At 33.3% G+C, this 20035-nt stretch overlaps 1 protein-coding gene across 2 annotated transcripts in view; it reads left to right on the top strand.

Annotated features, from left to right (window-relative positions):
- Positions 1 to 13060, top strand: part of LOC131071069 (AT-hook motif nuclear-localized protein 23) — a 33029-nt gene extending 19969 nt beyond the window's left edge. The window contains exon 2 of one of the 2 annotated variants that reach the window (XM_059219953.1): positions 12596 to 13060. The gene's annotated coding sequence lies outside the window, so the exon portion shown is untranslated. Of the gene's footprint in view, positions 1 to 5289; positions 6030 to 12595 lie in introns of those variants that run through there. The other variant, XM_059219954.1, reaches the window with a different exon arrangement.
- The last annotated feature ends 6975 nt before the right edge of the window (positions 13061 to 20035 follow it).

Here is a 20035-nt window from a genome sequence, read left to right on the forward strand (position 1 = left end):
CTGATGGACCAATAACAAAAGAAGTACCAAACATTTTTAAGCCCAGTCCTTGGTCAATTCTTTTATGCTGACAAAGACGTTTACCATCTAAAAGACCATGGAGTGTCTTTGAGCTATGTTACATGTTTCCTTTTATCTTCACGCAAACTTTTCCTGGCACTTATGCTATTGTGATTAACTTCCACTTAGGGGCAGGGAGGCTGTCATACAAGACTTCAAAATATTTATGATACCACAGGAATCAAGGCTACATAGGATAGAATTAGTATTGATCTGTTACCGAATTGTGGGAGAAAAATGCTTCATCAATAATTAATTTGATGAATAGAGGAGTATTTATAAGATTAGATTGAGTTAACTGTAGCTGTATAACGATTGTAACTGGTCCACGGTGACAATGTGATATCTAGGCTAACATTAATTAGTCTAAATATATTTGGAGCTAGCATGAGTAACTACAATATAAACTATCGTAATAGGTTTTCTTATCACATATCAATATGATAGGCATACATTGAATAATATCCATCCTTCCTAGAAGATCATGAATCCAAGTAGTTTCTTGGGTGACATTGACAACTTCTCAATACTCTATTATAGTAGTAGAATGACCAATGATTTATTCCTTTTGTTAAGACCATGTAACTTGTATGGATCTCAAATGACAAGCATAAGGCGATGCAAATATCTAAGTATCAATATCCCTCTCCACATCCATTAACAAAATTATAATCTCCCAACAAAGCACCTCAACTAGCATCAACCAACTCAAACCTACCCATAACAAATCAATACACTTTGTAGATACCAAAGTCCAAAGGAAGGAGGACACAATAAGGATTACAACAATCTAGCAAGGGTAATAGGACAAAGGCACCCTTAATGTGCAAGATTGGAGTAGAAAGACAAAAGTGGCATCAAACACAATACTGACCATGGGGAAGAGAGACAAGGTCCCATCATCAAAACTAGCTTAAGCAAGGCACACAATAGTAGTTCAAACCAAGAGGCTAAGAAAACATGTAGCTAGTGAAGATCCCAAAACCTTCTAGACAACCAGAGTAGGGGGGCCCTTTTTAGATTCAAGGAGAAGGAGATCATAGTTAAGTAAATTCAATATGAGCCTAAGTGTGGCTCACAAATAGAGATAAATAATTCCTTTCCAAAAAATGGACTAGCAATAATTAGAGTAGGGGCTTTGGAGCCCATACTGAACACAATAGTTTATCAAATAGATAAGTCACATGGTTTTAATAACCCCTTAATGGATGGACCCACATTCCACACCCACATAGCATACCAAAAGAAGCCAAATCAACAATAGAAGGAACTCCCTCATCGTCATCCACTTCAATTATCAAAATGTTTAATATGCAAAGTATATTAGAGATAAATGTAAAAAGTATTTTTAAACATGAAATTAAATATCAAATTTTTAATCTCCTCACTCTCCTTAAATTTTTATCAATATTCTATCATTTATTGTTATTGTTTAAGCATGATAAAAATTATATTTTTAAGAAATAGATCAAAAGAGTCCTAATATGATCATCAATAAATTAGAGTGTACCTAGCCTTAAATAGTTATAGCTAATTTATCTAGCATTGATGAATAAATAAACAATATCAAGTGGCTTGGGAGATCTCCAAGCCTTTCCTTCAGGAAAACATTTTCTATGATGTTTCCTAACAAACACCATTCACTTACTCCTTATATTGCCTCTATTAATATTATCCATTCAACATCTTTTTGGCCAACTCTTGAATATTTTAAATATGTTCTAGGCTAGCATATAAATATAATTAATGTTGTAACACACATATATATATTTCTGATCTAGGTCATTCCAAGGTGTATTTATTAGTAGATGTTGTGCAAGCTATTTATTTAGAAAGAAGAATTGATGAATTAAAGTGTGAAAATTAAGTTATACATCTTATACACACTAAGAGGATGTTCAAATAGAAGCTTAAGGTTAAGTTTTCAAGATCCACATAATAAATCTTTTGTATCTCTTTTTTGTATGTTGAGGTTGGTGACTCATTATCTGAGTCCATGTTGAGCTTTTGTACTAGGGGATTGGTGTCTCATATAGGTTGGTGCCTACAAATTTGATTGTTGATTGGTGCCTCCATCTTGGGTTGCAAGTGACGTGGGTTGGTACCTAAATACTATTATAAATTTTTTATTATCTTTATGGGGCTAGATTTGGATTGTAGATCCACAAACCATTCTCGCCATGGTTTTTCTCTTTAGGGTTTCTACATACATTTGACTTGTTCTCATCTATTGATGTCTTTTTTTACTTATCATTTTCATAGATATTTTAATCTTAAAGTGAGGTCTGGTAAGGATCTTTATGCTATATTGGAATAGAATTTTTTTATTTTTTTTGTAAAAGTGGCACGCCACGATAATTTTATTAATGTTAAAAACCTAATTTGAAAGCTCCTGAGGGAAAGAAACCAGGAACAAAACCCTCATTACTTGCTGAGATACAAAGTATTTGAGAAGCAAATACCCAAAAAATGAAGAGATACCCTATAGGTATCTAGAGTAGCCTACTACAATCAGAGCAATATCAGGCTTCTAATTGTTAAGAAAGAGATACATTCATTCTCAAACAAGTATCCATGTACATATGTGAAGAGGGGAAAATAGATTAGAAGGGAAAATGATCAAAACATAATGAAATAAACATGAAAAATGCTAAAATATGATGAAGAGACCATTTCACCTTGCTATTTTACCTTCTCCTTCGGATTGAGCCTTTGGTGAAGTTGAATAGCACCTCTCTCTTCAACTTGATTGGATGGGCTCCTCTTGCTTGTTAGATGTGGATGGCTCTCCAAATGTGTGTAATATGATTGATGGGAGGATGAGATGGATGGATAAATGACTAAGTGATGGATGAGTATGGATTTGGCTATAGTTTGGATGCTTTGATGACTTTTTTGAACTCAAATGGGCAGCATAAGATTGTTAAACTTGGAGATGAAAAATAAAGGGACGGAGTCCTCAATTTATAGGAAGAGGAGAGGAAAAATGGATGGCTAGGATGGATTCAAGATAAAGGGCTAGGATTGCTTGTGAGCTCACAAAAGGCCCAAGAGAGGGTGTGGAGACCAAGAGATATGCCTTAAATGCATTTCTTGTCTCGACACTTGTCAAGGTACATTGGGGAGACTTCCCAAGGTGCCTTGAGAAGAGAAAAGTGCATTGGGAAGACTTCCCCATGTGCCTTGAGAGGAGAAAGGGATGTGGCATTCCTTGAAGAATGGGGAGGAGGAATTTAAAATTCTCCAAAAAGGGATAATCATGGGGATTGGAGGAATAAGAAGGAATGAAAAATTCCTTGTGAGAGGAGATGCCTAGAGGATTGTGATATTTTGAAGATCTCACATTCACCTAGGAAAAGAGCATTAAGAGCTAGTGGTTGGATGGAAGGGACAAGGAGTTGACTTCGTGGCTAATCATCATGATTAGCCATTAGTAACTCATTAGGAGGGGGATTAAAAGAAATGTTAGGTGGGATTAGGATTTGTAGGAGGATTTGACTAGGAGAGAGAATGAGTGGAGGGAATTAAAAATTGGAAGGATAAGGTTAAGAGAGTTTAGGGTGTTTCTAGAAGACTTTATTAGGTTAATGATAAATTAAGAAGATGGTTTGTAGGAAGCATGTGTGTTAACTAATTAATTGAAATTAATTAGCTATGAGGGAGATTTGTGAAAATTCAATTTTTAGAAGAATAAAGAAAGGGATTGATTTATTAAATAAATCAATCACATACTATAGTGACAATATCAATTATATTTAATTAATATTGAGGGGAATTTGAATTAACATAATTAATTAATTAATTATGTGAGGAATTAAAAATAATTAAAATAATTATTTTTAATTGTCTACAATATGTTGATGAAACAAAATGTCTATATAGGATTGTAACCATAACATATTGGAATAGAAGTTAAATTTGGTATATTTTAATTTAATCTCCATCTTAGTATATTTGTGTGCATAATAATTTGGGTTAGAGACAAGTTCCTTGGAGAATTTTAAAAGCTTGAGGTAGATCCAGCATGGCACACACAATAGTTTAAAAAGGTCTTTCTTTAAACAAGTGGCACAAATAGAGTGTGAGGTTAAAATTATTAATATTACTTTATGACTAAAATATATATTTAAATGGTGAAAAGTAGCTGTTAAATAATTACCAACTTTAATAACATAACTATACAACATAACTACTAGATTAAATAATGTGATAAACAAGCTACACTAACATTCCTTTCTTATTACATTTTTCCTACAAATGTATCGGCAAAACCTTAATTTCACCTAGCCAAGGGAAACCTCCTTAAGGATTACATAATAAAACTTATTAATTGCATAAAATAAATATACATTTTAAAGATCTCTTCTTCAAGAAAAATCTTGAATTGAGTGGAGTTATATCTAGTTCCTCATGACCCTAAAAGGGTATACCATGGAGCTGAAATTTCAACTATTAGTGTCAAACTCTTGAATCATAGATTCCTAAATTATTTAATAGAAATTCATATTGAGTTGAGACATAGCTCAATAAAGTAGTCTGATGACCCTCATAAGGGTATAACTCTCTATCATAGTATAATAAGCCTGTTGGACAACAATCCATATTGAGCTCAACACCAAATCTATTACTTGTCTCTAAGAATTAAACTTCACAATATATGTACTCTTCAAATATGTCAACAAAAATAAGGAAAACTAAAAGGAAAGCAAGAATAGAAATCCAAAAATGATTCTCATGCAAAGCATCATCTCAAAGTGAGAAGATAACTTGTGATGATGAAAATTCCTCCATCCTCTAGTGCCACTAGCCTTCAAATGGACCCACTTAAAATTTATCCGTTTGATGTCCTCGATGAGTATTTGAAGGCCCTATCATGTTTAACAATAATGGCTCCAAAAAGAACAAACATTTTTTGATATTTGTGTAGCCTTGATTAAAAAAAATACAATATCAATTTGAAATAATGATGGACACATACAATTTCCAACCTTAAACATGTAATGTAGTTGCTAGCCATTTGGTGGAATTAACTATGTGTTGCATTGATGTTTTGTCATTTATGTCAACACTAGCTATTTGGATACTTTTTCGGCACCTTTTTGGTCCCAGTAGGCTGAGTAGTTTTTGGTTAACTTGGATCCGACACGATCTGGTAGACTCTAGTATAATTTGGTGATGGAATTGGCTTGTTCATGATACTCATACTCATATTTGGTCAGTTGGTTTCAGTTTGGTGATAGGATGCTATCCTCCTTACTTAGAAGATTGGTTTCTAGTTTCAACAAGGGTTTCACCGGCAGAGCTTTTGGTGGAGATCTTTGATGCATTGCATAATTGGTGTTGGTGCAATCTTTGATGGAGTTTCAGGATGTTGTTGGTGATCATGTTCGAGACTTGACATTTGGAGATCATTGCTGAAGCGTGTAGACCTATACTTGGTCCCGGTTGATCTAGGTTATGGACTGGCATTAATGTAACATGTGGATAGGACCCTTTGTTGTATTTCTGGTATATCTTATGTGTGGATATTATTTGTTTTGGTCTAAGGCTGACATGGTTTGTAATTATGTAATAGGTTTATTGTTTGGTGACCGACCTGATTGTTTATGGTCGAGAGTTTGTATAAATAAGATGTAAGATCTCATTGTAGATCATCATGGTTATTGTAAGAGGTCATGGTCAAGGAATGTAATGTGTGAATAATCTAATATCACTTTGGCAGAGGAGTTGTACGATCATTGGAGATCAAATTGGGTTTGTGTAAGAGGATTTAGTACTTCGGTATTGAGCTTAACCAGAGCTGTACTCTGGCATAGGAGATGCTATCTTTTGTTGTTCAATACTTCTCCAGATTGTAGTCTAGATTTGTATGTAGTCAGTGAGGCTCCCTTTGTGATGAGCAGTGTGCTCTAGGCTGCTGGCCTTCCTACAAGTGCAAGCCCCTTTAATGTAATTCACATACTTACTGCAGAAGTATTATTTGACTATGGGTAGGCTTCCAACCATGGTTTTTCCCTTTATCGAGTTTTCCACATATAAATCTTGGTGTTGTGTGGATGGCTTTTATTCTATGATTATTGATCATTCTTAATTGGATTAACTGCTATTTCGGTATTATTATTTTGGGTTTCGGTATTAAAGTTTAAATTGCTAATTCTTTCGGTAATCTGTGACAACAGATTCACCCCCCCTCTTAGTTGTCTTTCGGTTATCTAAACTATGTAGCAACAACCATAACCGGTAAAAACCCTCAAAAGAGTCAACCGGCTTATGCAGAGAGAGACACAACGCAAACAATAAGAAAATATAACAAATTCATATAAACATATCATATTCAAGCCATATAACTTTTGGAAATCTTTTGGTAATGATCAAATTATCATCAACAAACATTCGATAGTTAATTAGTTACATGCGAGCTTCAAGCCAGATAAAATCCAACCGAGACTCTAAAAATCAACCAGATCACAACATGTAAATCTCAATCCGGGATATGGTCCATTGATGTACCTCAACATACTCATCTCATCTTGAATTTTAAAATCAAGTCCACTGATGTACCTCACCACCTTTTCTTTATCCGTCACTCTATGTCCAGATCTGATTACCACCTTGTAGAATTCCTCAGTAAATTCCTTCCAAGTCATGTTTCTCTATTTCAGGTTCTACAACTTCTTGAACAACTCTAATTCATAGTCTCCTGGTATGAACTTGGCCTTCAACCTTGCAACCATCTGTCTCCACCGGGTGATCTTCAATTCACCATTCTCCACTCTATCTCTCAACAACTCTTTCCACCACAAGGTAGCATGCCCTTTCAACCTGGTCTATGCCAATTGGACTCTCTGTGGGTCCTTGACATCCTTGAACTCAAAGTAGTCTTCCAACTCTCTGATCCAATTGATCAGATCCTTTGGGTTTAGTGTTCTGGAAAAGTTAGAAACCTCAACCTTGTGCACTTTACTTTCTTGCACCACTGCTCTTAGGAATCTTTCCTCTCTCTCATCTTCCAGTCCTTTAGCTTCCTCAAGCTCTTCACCGGCTTCCTCATACTCATCCTCAGAGTCAGGGTTTCTTCACAAACTAGCCAAAGCATTTCGAATTTCATTGCTCACTTCATTCTTGAAGTCTTCCATAATCTTCTCTACCCTCCGAGGGTTTGTTCTCCTCAGTGGCATCTCTCCTTCCACTTCGGTGAACTGCCTCAACTCAACGACTTGACTACCAGTTTTAATTGCCTCCCCTTAGCGATCTATTGAACACATAGGAAGCCTACCTCTAGTCAGCGATCTATCCACCTCAAGGAATGCCTCAATGTTTGCAAATGACTCTTCCACCAGCCAGTCCATAACCAGCTTTGATACCAATTGATGCAACCATAACCGGTAAAAACCATCAGAAGAGTCAACTAGCTTATGCAGCGAGAGAGACACAATGCAAATAGCAATAAAACATAACAAATTCATATAAAGAGATCATATTCAAGACATAGAAGTTTTGGAAATCATCGGGTAATCATCATATTATCATCAAAGAACATCTAGTAGCTAACCAGTTACCTGCAGCTTCAAGCCAGATACAATCCAATTGGGACTCTAAGAATCAACCGGATCAGAACATGTGAATCTCAATCCTTACTCCCGGTTCTACTTCCTCTGTCCTTACAAATGATTACATAAAATCATAATTATACCCACTGGAACATATCCAAGTTGGCCTCAAAAGATTACATTCACCAATGCAGTAAAATGAAACGTGTAATTAGGTCGGCCCTAAGATTTAAGAAATATTTTCGGAAAATAACAACCAAGTGATGTGGATCAATAGGAAGGTCGGCCACACACCAAGTAACATCGGACAAGACCCAAGATGGATCCACACACCAAGAATCATGTTGGTAATGAAGGAAAACCAACTGGTAAGAACAAGAACTATCTCGGGAACCCAGAAATAGCCAACCAGAAGCGATAACTGACCGGAGAAGAACCTAAGTGAACTAGAAATCTGGAATGAACCACATGAATCTGGCAGGAACTGTAAATAATATCTACCACAAAGAACAAGCAATTACCAATACATACTGGTAATAATACTAAAACTGCAAAAAGAACTAAACAATAAAGGAAATGTTTTTGGTTGATGCAAGTTTGCTCATCAACAGGGGATGCTCCTGCATCAACATGTTATCAAAATTTTGAGGATTATAAATTTAGGTGTCATCCTAAATTTGATCTCTCTTTCATCATATTACTTGTGCTCTTAATTTTTAAATATAAGCATAAAACCTCACATAAACTCCTTGAATTTGGATCAATGGAACATTTTGTCTCATGTCAACGATTACACTAGTACTCTTATCACACATTGGCTACATAAATTGGCATTAATCTAGTCAAACAATGTAACTCATCACCACAATAAATGACTCAAGTCACATCCACCACCTTTTTGTAATGCTTCCAAATAATTATGAAAGTATATTGCATAAACTTATGACTTGCACAATGAACGATAGGTTGATAGGGAAGACTTGTGGCTTGCATGATCGATAGATAAAATGCATAATAGTAAATCAAAATATTTACATGTAATTACTTAACCAATTCAAACTACCAACATTATTCCAAAACCAAAAATGTCATTACCAAGTTGAACCCAACAAATAACTATTAACATACTATTTTTTATTATTCTTTGTCTAGCATTTTGACATTCACCTTATAATAGATTCATAAAGAACTTATTATACATCAGATGGTTGGGAGGCCTTATTAACAAAGTAACCATTTATGAAAGAGCTATGTTAGAATCCACTCTTATGATACTTGATGCAAAATATCAAAACAATGTGGAGGAAATCAAGGCATCCATCTGCAACTCCATAGATGAATGCCTCATAAAATTGTATTGCTTCAACTTCGAATGACAATGCTCTTCAATACCATTGGCTTCTTCAAACACATATTAATAGTATTTTGCAATTGCAATTAAATTTATTTACAAATTAAAGCTCATCTAATCACTTCTTTCCAAATCCATCTTCTGGTACAATGTGCCTTTATAATGTCCATACATTGTTTAAAAACCTTACTTTTGATCAATATGTGAAGAAAGTTACAAAATTTGCATGGTCTATCTTTAATGCTTGAAAATTTATATTTCCTTTTGGTGATTTTTTTTTACCATTAAATCCTTCATCTGTAAAAAATGAAAAAACATTTATTGATTTCATTTTAACTTGGCAAGGCGCTTCACACTCTATGGACTTATTCCTTTCTTTGGGGTACAACACCCTTTAACAAACAATATGATAGTTCTTATAGCTAGCAACTTCCTATATCTAAAATCATGGTTCTTCTCTTATCCACTTTCTCTAATATCATATGGGAGGTCATAATGATTGATATTATTCAATGACTAAAATACATATTTAAATGATGCAAAATAGTTACTAAATAATTGGCAAGTCTAATAGTGTAACTAGACACCATAACTATTAAATTAAATAATATAATAAAGAAGATACACTAACATAGATATTAGATATGGAGAGAAAGGGCGGGAGAAGGTGTCATGCAGGCACTAGGGTTTTCGGATTTGCAAAGGACGGGGAGGATTTAGAAGGAGATGATGACGAGCCATCTCACTTCGTTGTTTGTGAAGAAGACTCTATTGGTCTGCTGCTAGAAGGAGGTGAGGTTGTCGCCAAACAAATGGAGGTCAATTCTTCTACAACACCTTTTTTTGAATGAGATGGTTCCCCTGTTCCATTGGATGGTTCTTTCCTAGGTCATTGTTGACACTGTTTCAGGTGTGGCTTGGCGTCCACTTTGTTCTACTTTGACAACCTTTCTTCCCACCTGCAATTTTCCCATGTGGATTGGAGGGTTAAGTATTTGCCACAATTTTTTGATGTGTTCTTACCTTGTAGTTGGGGAATTTGGCACCAATTTAGGGTCCTCTATGAATGTTGCCTCCCAATATGGGGGTGTGGGGTGGGTGGGGGTGGTATCTTGTCTTATTTGATAGCTCAAGATTGAGGATATTGGGCCCAAAGGCTATTATGGCCTTTTGGTTGCCTTCCTCTGTCTTAGGTCTATGGTGTGATTTTAATCTACTATTTTGCCACATTTATTTCTTGGGAACCCTAGGATCTATGGCTAGCATGTATTCTGAGTAGGATTTTCTTTTCTTTTCCTTAGCTTTTCCCTTTGCTACTCCTATGGAGTTGGTGTCCCTTCCTATAGAGGTGGATTGGATTGTACTGGAAAAGTCCAAGGTTTGGGTGACTTTGCATCATCTTTCCTTATTATCTATGGTTGTCAAGTTGGATGAGCCTCCTATTGAGGTGGAGACATCCTTTGTGGGAAGAGATGGTTGCTCCTATTGTGAGGCTTTGTTGATGGGCAACGACTACTCTGGATTTGGGTCGCATATGGTTTGGCTTCTCCTTCAGCTGGATCCTTTGTTTTCTCCCCCTATTGAGGTGAGGGTTGATTATTTGGAGGTGGAGATGGTTTGGTTTCTGAAGGGCCTATTTCTTTTGTGTGGACCCTATGTTCTCTCCTTTCTTGTTCCTTGGTGAGTGTTTTTTCTGTTTCTCTTGCTCGTTCTCATGGATCTCTGGTTAAGGTAGTTTTCTCTCTTATGGAGGTGGAGAGGTTGCATGGGTTTTGGGTTGAGAGAGGGATGTTTGGGTGGTCAAAACCCTCATGGAATTATATACAAAAGGTTTTGGGTGCCTTGTCAAAAACGTATGTCCTAGAATGTGTCTTTGGGATGAGTTGTTGTTGTCTAGGCCTTGACTGGTTGTGGGAGCCTTGTAAAACCCACTCTCATGGTTGAGGGAGCCTAGAAAAACCCTATGTTTTTTGTTCCTCTTAGGGATAGGATGGATGATGGCAGTTTTCAAGAGCCTAGTTTGGCCAATGATTATTTTTCGTTAGGTTCAGGCTTTGTTGTTTTTTGTGGCCTGGAGAGTTTGTTATAGGTTATGGGAGCCTATAAAAACCATTCTTCTTGGCTGAGAGTGCCTGATAAAACCCTCATTATCTATTTTTTCAGGTCTATTATTTGCTGACTTATACCCTTTACTTTGGTGAGCCAGGTTTGTAATGTTTTACACTTGATGTTTGGCTAGTGTTTGGTTGGTTGTGGCTGCTCTGTTTTTCTTTTTATGTTTTCTGCAGCCTTTGGGTTTTGGGATCTGGACACCCATAAGTCTATAAGGTTTCAGGTCCTTTCTAAAACCTGGTGTTTGCTTCCAACTAGTCTAGTCCATTATTCGATGGCAGTTCTCTATTTGTAAGGGTTTCGAGACTCCTTCAAAACCTGTTTTATCCTAATAAAAAACATAGAGATTAGACTTAAGCCCAATCTTCCAACCACAAATTTACAAGAGATGCAAAAAAACTCATAGAGCATTTATTTACACATTACATGAATTCAAATATGCATCTAACGATAATCAATTTCTCTATTTTCTATAAAAATTTCAGTATGTTCAAGAATAATTAATCCCCTCAATTCATATTCAAGCTTCTCTTAATTATCCCACTATTTATTTCCCCTTTGTCTCTATTCTCTTGCAAAGAAACTTTGTCATTTGAATACTATCTTCTTTCTATTCTCAATCTTTGTTCAAATGCTTAAATGTTTGTAGTTGAAGTTTTTTCACCTTCACCATAATACCTTTTACATTTGAAATGCTTCATACACATTTAATCTCACCATTGTACCGTTTCTCAAATCTACACTATTAAATGTTTTTAACTACTTTTCTTAGACCCTTCTCTCTTTCTCTTTTATTGTCCATAGTGTTAAACAATTTCTAGAACCAATTTCTTTTATCACCAATGTTGATCAACGTATCCGTTACTTTCTCCATGCACATTCCTTTCACCTCTTCCTTTTCTTTTCGATATTTAATTTGTTCATTAAACTCCTCTTCAATTTGTATACATTATATTCCCTCCACTACTCTATGCCCACATACTTCAGATTCCTTTCTTCAATATGCATCCTTATTTTAGACATTTTAAATCACTAGTGTGGCTCCTTCTATTTAGTGTTGCTTTATTTTAAGAAGAAATTTATTTATTTTGATTTCTTCAAATAATATCAAGTTGGTTGACTTCAATGGATTTGATTCACTTCCTATTATATGTCCCTAATCTTATAATGATTTTGCCCATTCTTATTTTCTTTCTTATCTAAAATATATTCAGCATGATGATGTGTAATTAAAGAAATTTTGGAGTGATTCGTATCCCACAGAGCGTTATCTTGTACTATTTTTTTTTAGTTTCATGCATTCCTGAATGTTCGCTATTAAATTTGTAGATGAATATTCCATCTTCAATTCCCCAAGAGTTTGATTTATCTTAACGTACTTAGTTAGTATAATAATGGGAGAATGTTTCTCTACTCCTAGACAAATAACACAAAACATATATATGTATTAAGATCCTAAAATATTCTTCAAAGTAGACACTAAAATATAAAAATTAATACTAAAACATTTTTTGTGATGCAGATCACTTTCCTAGGTGCTCATGCATCAACAAGGCACCTTTCTTTTGTGGATCCAATTATATTTTTTTAGAGAGTAAGGATGGAAGCATATTTTTATGGTTTTATGGTTTGATATTTGGAAATATGTTATTGATGGTTCTGAGATTCCAAAAAATACTCTTGAAGATCAGGTGGGAAGAAAAGCAAGTCAAACTAGTGCAAAAGAAATGAATAATATTTTATAAAGCTCACTAAACTCTAAGTTTGTGAAGATATTATACTATAGTACTACAAAGTAGATTTGGGACAAGCTTTATAGTATCTATTAAGGTGATGATACAATTAATGTAGCAAAACTTTAGACCTATTGGGGACTATTTGAAAGTATGAAGATGAAGGACAAAGAAAATATTGTCACGTTCCCGCTCTAGGTTGACAAATTTGTCAATACCATCAAAGGGCTTGGTGAAGAAGAGAAAGAATTAGTGATTGCCAAAAGGGTACTTAGATCCCTTTAATCTATGCTTGATTCAAAAGTCTTTATGGTAGAAGAAGTCAAAGATCTAGATAGTGTAGCAATGGATGATTTATCTCAGATTCTAACTACATATAAGATGAGGATTGTGAATGATAAAACCTCAAGAAATGAGGTAGCTTTTAGGCATCAAGGGAGATAACAATTTCTTATTATACTAATGATTCATATCCAAAAGAAGAAATTTTTTGAGAAGATTAAAAGCAGGTTCTAGAAAGTATAAATGTAAATTACTATTCAAATATTTCAATTGTGGTAAAATTGGGCATATTGATTCAAATTATTCTTTTAGAATAGCTAGAAACAAGATTCCACAACATAAAAAGAGGAATAACTTCTATGCTCAGGAAGACGGCTACTCATCTAATGAGTATGATGTACACACCTTTGAAAGTGAAAATAAAAAAGGCTCCACTCATGGTGATATAAACTGTAGATAGGGATGTAGAGGATTTCTTTTATATAAATGAAGAAGAAGATGCTAAAATAGATTATAAAGAAGAACCTCATTGTGCTCACATGTAGATGAAGAATCTTAAGAGAATAATTGCAAACAAGGGTTACAAATTTCAAAAGACATTAAAACCAAAGAAAAAATAGAGAAGATGATCCTATATGATATTATATGTAGTCAGAGAGCATCACATGTTGAGTCTAGTATTGTATTTAGTGAAAACCATATCAATAAGGCTACCAATAGTTTAATGAGAACAAGTGCAAAAGATTTAGTATGGATCCAAGATTTTAGGATTTAATCAAGCTAAAGTGAGTAGAGACAAAACAAAAAAGGAAGATGAAAGGTTAATTCATGTTAATATAAAATAGAGGAGATCCGGAAGATAAAATCTATGTGGCTTAGTGTACAATACTAGATTCAATCATTATTTTCATAGTTACTATTTTAAGTGTAATTATGCACATAAGGTAGTAGATTGTAGAAGATTTCCTATAAGAGTGAATAATTTTGTGAGCAAAAATGCATGGACACATTGTAAGGTATTGTAGTAGTAATTTTTTGAGGCTCTCCAAATTAGATAGAAAGGAAAATACCTCCACTGATTAGAGGAATAAGTCTAAGAAGTTGAGGAAAGGGAAGCAAGAAGAAAGGAATTATAAAAGGTCAAGATCTACTCATACCACAATACATGCTCAAATTGAGAAGAGTGATGGATCTAGTAATAATGCTACATCTAGTGTGGAAGATCAAAATAAAAGAAGAAAGTACTGACAAGCCTATTATGGATAGTTGCAACTAAACATGTGATGATTTAAATGAGATCAATGAAATATAATGCCTTTTGAGATAAAAAGATAAAATTTGGTAATGGTACAAAAAGGTACAATATGATAACACTTATGAGTATTTTAGGTAGAATGTGAGAGAGAGATCTCTCTCACTTTTTATTTAAGAGGAAGTACAGGTTCAAGGGGATTGTTGTATCCCTACTGGAAGTAGATATGTTGCCTTGTGCAGATTTATAGAATGTATCAATTCATGGATTATTTCAAATAGGATAGAGAAAGTCTCAAAAGAAGGATCAAGGCACCCCTTTTCCTTTTCTATGAAAGGTGGGGGAGAAAGACGAAATGATGGTTATATAGAGGTCTTTATCGAAGAAGAGTATAAACCACAAGGGGGTCATTTTGTAGTTTGTCAACAATGACAAAGGGGGAGATTGTTGAACATAGTATTATCATTAATGTCAAAGGGAAAGGCATTGCTAGTTCTATCAATGTTCTCATTGATGTCACAAATATTGAGTTATATTGGATTGTCCTATTATTATTTTTATGTTGATCCAATATCATTTATTCTTAATTTTCTATCATATTTATGGAGGTTTGAAATTTTTTGTAATCGGTTTATGATGTTAGTTGCTTAGAGATAGCATGTACACATTGTTACACTAGCATGATTTTTGGTATCACATTCTACCATATAGATGTATAATGGCTTACAATTTAGAAGTAAATTAGAGTGACACATGAATTTTTTTATTCCATATTTTTAGAGAATTTGGTAGAGTGAACAAAAAGTTAAGTAATAGAGTGGTCACTATGTTAGGTTGCAGACTATGCTAATGCTTCTTATCAGTGTGCTAGAGAATGGTAATATGAACCGGTTATAGGAAATATGTCAATGTAATTTGGGAATAATGGAGTTCGTGTTGGGTATCACATAGTGTTTCCCTACTCATGGCGTAATGTATTGGATTTAGGAGTACACTGACTTCATTTTTGGTACAAGTAAAATGATTGTGACCAACTTGCATATATTGTAAATATGTTCTAGGATGACATATAAATGTAATTAATATTTTTGTGTGTATATATTTCTAATCTAGTTTCATTACATGTTGTGGTTGTTTACACAAGTGGTCAAATTTGTGCATTCTATTTATTCAATATGAAGAAAAGATGAATTGAAGTGTATGAATCAACTTACTAATCTTATACACACTAAGAGGGTCTTCTAATGTGTGTCAAATTATATGGAAGTTAAAGGTTGAGTTGTGAAGGTATGCATAATATATCTTTTGTATCACTTGTTTGTATGTTGAGGTTGGTGCCTCGTTATATAAGTTGATGCTCAATTCTTGGACTAGGGGATTGGTGTCTCCATATTGGGTTGCAATTTCTATGGATTGGTTACTACCAAATATTCTAATTGTTTTATTATTTTTGTGAGGTTAGATTTGGTTAGTAGATCCAAGTATCTATTCTCACCATGATTTTTTCCTTTTGGCTTTCTACATATCTAGTGTTCTTATTTGTTGATGAATTATTGTGCCTACCATTTACATAGCTTCTTTAATATTAAAGTGAGATACAATAATATTCTTAATTTTATATTAGTATAGAAGTCTAATTTGGTATTTATTGATTCATGCCCTTCTCAACACATCTTGTTCTTAATAAATGGTTTATGGGGAATATGATTTGTCAAATTTAGATGCTAAATTAATTTTATGGTAGACAATCTGCACAATCAAAGTTGAATGGGAAACTAATATTTAAATATTATTAAATTATTGATATTAGTGCATCACAAGGAAATTCATGTCACATACTATTTTTCTTAAAAATATTCAAAATTAGGTATGCGGTGTTAGGTTAGTGAAAAGAATCAAAATCTTATAAATAAATTTGGAACTTTGGTAAAGGAAAAGTTTAAGGCTAAGGTGAAATTGATCCCTATAATATGCCAAGGAAATAGAAACAAAATGAATCATAAAATATAATGTGAAAATGTAAGGGTGTGTAGTTTTGTATATTACATATAAATGAGAAAATATATACATTATAATACATATATCTTATGTTATCTATAGCTTTATCTAAAGCATCAAAACATTAACCAATGGTTGACATAATTTAATATAATTGTTATAATGTGCACAAACTATATCTGTGATGGATTTGATCTAACCAAGGAATTATACATAGGCATTATGTTTCATATGCATCATATAAAGTCTTTAAAAATTTCCCTTAATATATTTTTTATGGTTATTTTTTGGTTCCTCATCTTATTTTATTTAATCATATTCTATAGTGACTATCATTAATGATATTAATAATTGATTACTAATTATTTTTTATTCTTCTTAATGTCAAAAAATCCTTGGGTGTTTTATTAATGCATTTGAGTGGTTTTTTGAACAAAAATCTTAAGTCATGTTAGCACATTTTTTGCTTCATGAAACTAAATATCTCAAACAATTCAACTATATCTTATATTGTCCTCTCTTAAATCATCTTTAATATGGCTTCAAATTACTACTTGCACTAAACTTCTGTAATATTCTAAAAAATCCAATCATTTATTTTTAATGTTATTTTCATTTGCCCATCTAGATGATTGATACAAGATTTATGTTCATGTTTGACTCTTTTTTGATGTATCTTTGCATTTTGAAGGATGAGTCAAAATCCAAATTTGCATGATGATAGTCACATGTAGGTCAATCTTAGCACAAAGTAGCAAGCTTTTGTTGACCTTGAGACTGACATGCTAAAGGTAGTCTTCTCTAGAAAGCAACTAAAACATGCTATTTTATTTTGTAACTTATGTCATTGGAGTATTTTACTATACAATTATGTTTGATGCATTATTAGTTGGTCTATTTTACAATGTACATAATAAACAAAATTTAGGCAATTCCATTGCATCTAATTTTCTTTTCCACACATGAAACCACCTCTTTGGGAATCCCCTAAATTTTGATCTTAGGTATAGATATAGCCTAAATAACTTCATGTATGTACTCCATAATTACACCTAGATTTTTAACATTTTCCATAATAACTCCATTAATTATAACCTATATAATTATGCACTTTAAGTTATGCTTCTATTTATTTCTAAGATATACACTAAAAGCGCATTTATTAATAAACTAGGCCAGCCTAAAAATATTTGGTTTAAATGAAGATGACAAGCTCTATGTATTTTTTTTCATAACTTGATAGTGTATTTATATCATACATCAAACTATCACAAATCATGTACCACACAAAGAATTCGATCCACATTTTTCTTCTGAAGTAATTGACACTATTATATTATGGCTAGCTTTATGTAATTCATAGGAAACAATATTATCTTTTAGTTTCTTCATCAATAAAGTAATCTTAGTAGTTCTTCCTCCTAAAAAAATATATCTTTGTTTGGGCTATTTTTTTGTAGTACCAATCAACAAAATTGTGTATTTGACTTTCTATATTAAAAATCTGTACTTCATGACATAAAAGTATTTAGAATCAAGGCTTCTAACAACTTTCATGTGTAGTACAGCTTCTGATAGCTAGTGTTGGTTTGTGAATGTGTGTTTATGATCATGATCTTGATAGGGGAATAATAATAATTTAATGATCAATTGTGCATGTTGCACAAGATGTAACTTATATGAAACCATAGATATCAACATTTTAAAAGTAACATCATATGTTTGAATAAAATATTACTATTATGTAATCTCCTTCAAATTAGAAAAAAATTATTTCTCAAACTCTATTATTGAATTCTTTGCCAAAATCATTCTTCAATAACTTCTCTTAATCGACAATAGATTGTGTAGAATCATTTTTTTGGTTTAAATATATCCATGACAAATCAATATGATTTGGAATTAGTCCTTTTTTTCGAAAACTAAAAGAAGGATACAAATTTATTAGATCAAAAAAAAATTATAATTTAATTAACTATTTTTATTCCTCACACTTCTAAATATGCTATGAAATATTACTAAGTAAGGATAACTAAGTTTCATAGACATTTCAAAATGAACATGTATCTATTAGTGTAGTAGTTTGGATTATATGTGAATGATTAGTGTAGTAGCTTGGTTTATATGTGAATGATCCCATTTTCCTTTATACTTGATGAACAATAGTAGTAGGTTCTTATCCTACCATTGGCCTTGACGTAATAGTAATCTATGGACGAAAATTAAACCCATCGTGCGCATTAACATCTTATGCATTTCTTGGATGGTTGCTTCCCTAACTGGTGTGCATTTTTCCAAGCATATATTAAAGTAGATATAATAGTGGCAAACATTGTGCCGATTTAACCTTTGAAAATTTACCTTCCTTATCGGCTTTACACTCCACATACCAATAGAAAACAAACTACTACTACAAGGAACAATTTGATCAAGTCCTACCAATTTATATAGAAGAATTTGTTCTAACAAATAAAAATCACTATCCATCAACATACTTTGTAGTTACTAACATTCATTTAAGCTGTGAGATATATTTTAGTAAAACAATATTCTTCTTTTATTCTTAAATCTGAGAGGGAGTCGAACCCAAGACTGATGGGAGCAAACCCACCACCCAAGCCAACTCACCTACCCATACGGGCTTTAAAAAAAAATAAAAAATAAAAAATTATACAATTGCTCATTGAATCAAGTGTTCTTCTTTTATTCTTATTAATCACATCTCAAATACTATCATCTAGTAGGGAATACCCCGTTCATCTCTTGGATCTTCCCAGTTATCTCATTAACCAGTACTACCCTAGTTATATACCCCATCCCTATAAATAATGTTGATCTCTATGATCAATATAAAAATAAATGTGGAGAATATCCATTTTAAAAGATTATCATGGTATTAGCTCATTCGTATCATTAGTTAAGATAAACAACAGCAAATAGTTCATTATGTCGTTCGTGATTAATCATTTAAATCAAAACTATGTGAATGCAAGGCTTCTTGACCAATGGTTCTTTACAAATCATACTTTAAAGAGTTTTTTTCCTGTTGTCGCTCTTCATAACATGCTCTCCTATCTTTTATCTCCTAGCCAATCCATTCTATCGCATATGATTCATGTGGGAGATAGACACAGATTGAGGCAATGTAGAAAGTTTTAGCTTTTATTCATCTCAAAAATATTAAATACAAGATCTTGTCTTCATTCATTACACACACTGTTTCAAACGGCAACACGAATGTCGTTTTAAAGACCTTGTAGTCCCCCCAAATAAACTGTAATACAGAGAAAGATATGAAAGAGAAAACTATCAAAGGAATTTCTTAATATGCTACCAATCATGCATTTCAACCGCAGTTCTCAAAATGACAATAAATTTTGACTGCATGCATGGTCGGCATTAGTTATCCAACAATTCACAATTGGAACAGTGGCATTAATTATCCAACTATTCCAACATGCAAGCTATGCACAGATAGTTCATCACTCTCTTTGCACAATTCCTTATCTATACTAGCTAGGAAAACTTTTCTTGTGTCCATTCGTTGGCTAGCAGTATTATAAATCGATTCATTTAGTATCATGGCTTACCCGACATGGGTCTGTAATGCTTCGTTTCTCGTTGCTGCACCCTTCTTTTGTCAAACCTTACAACTGGTATAATCACATGATTCAGTTATGGAAGATTTAGTCAAGAA

Source organism: Cryptomeria japonica, chromosome 4 (assembly GCF_030272615.1).
Source record: "Cryptomeria japonica chromosome 4, Sugi_1.0, whole genome shotgun sequence".
Lineage (NCBI taxonomy): Eukaryota > Viridiplantae > Streptophyta > Pinopsida > Cupressales > Cupressaceae > Cryptomeria > Cryptomeria japonica.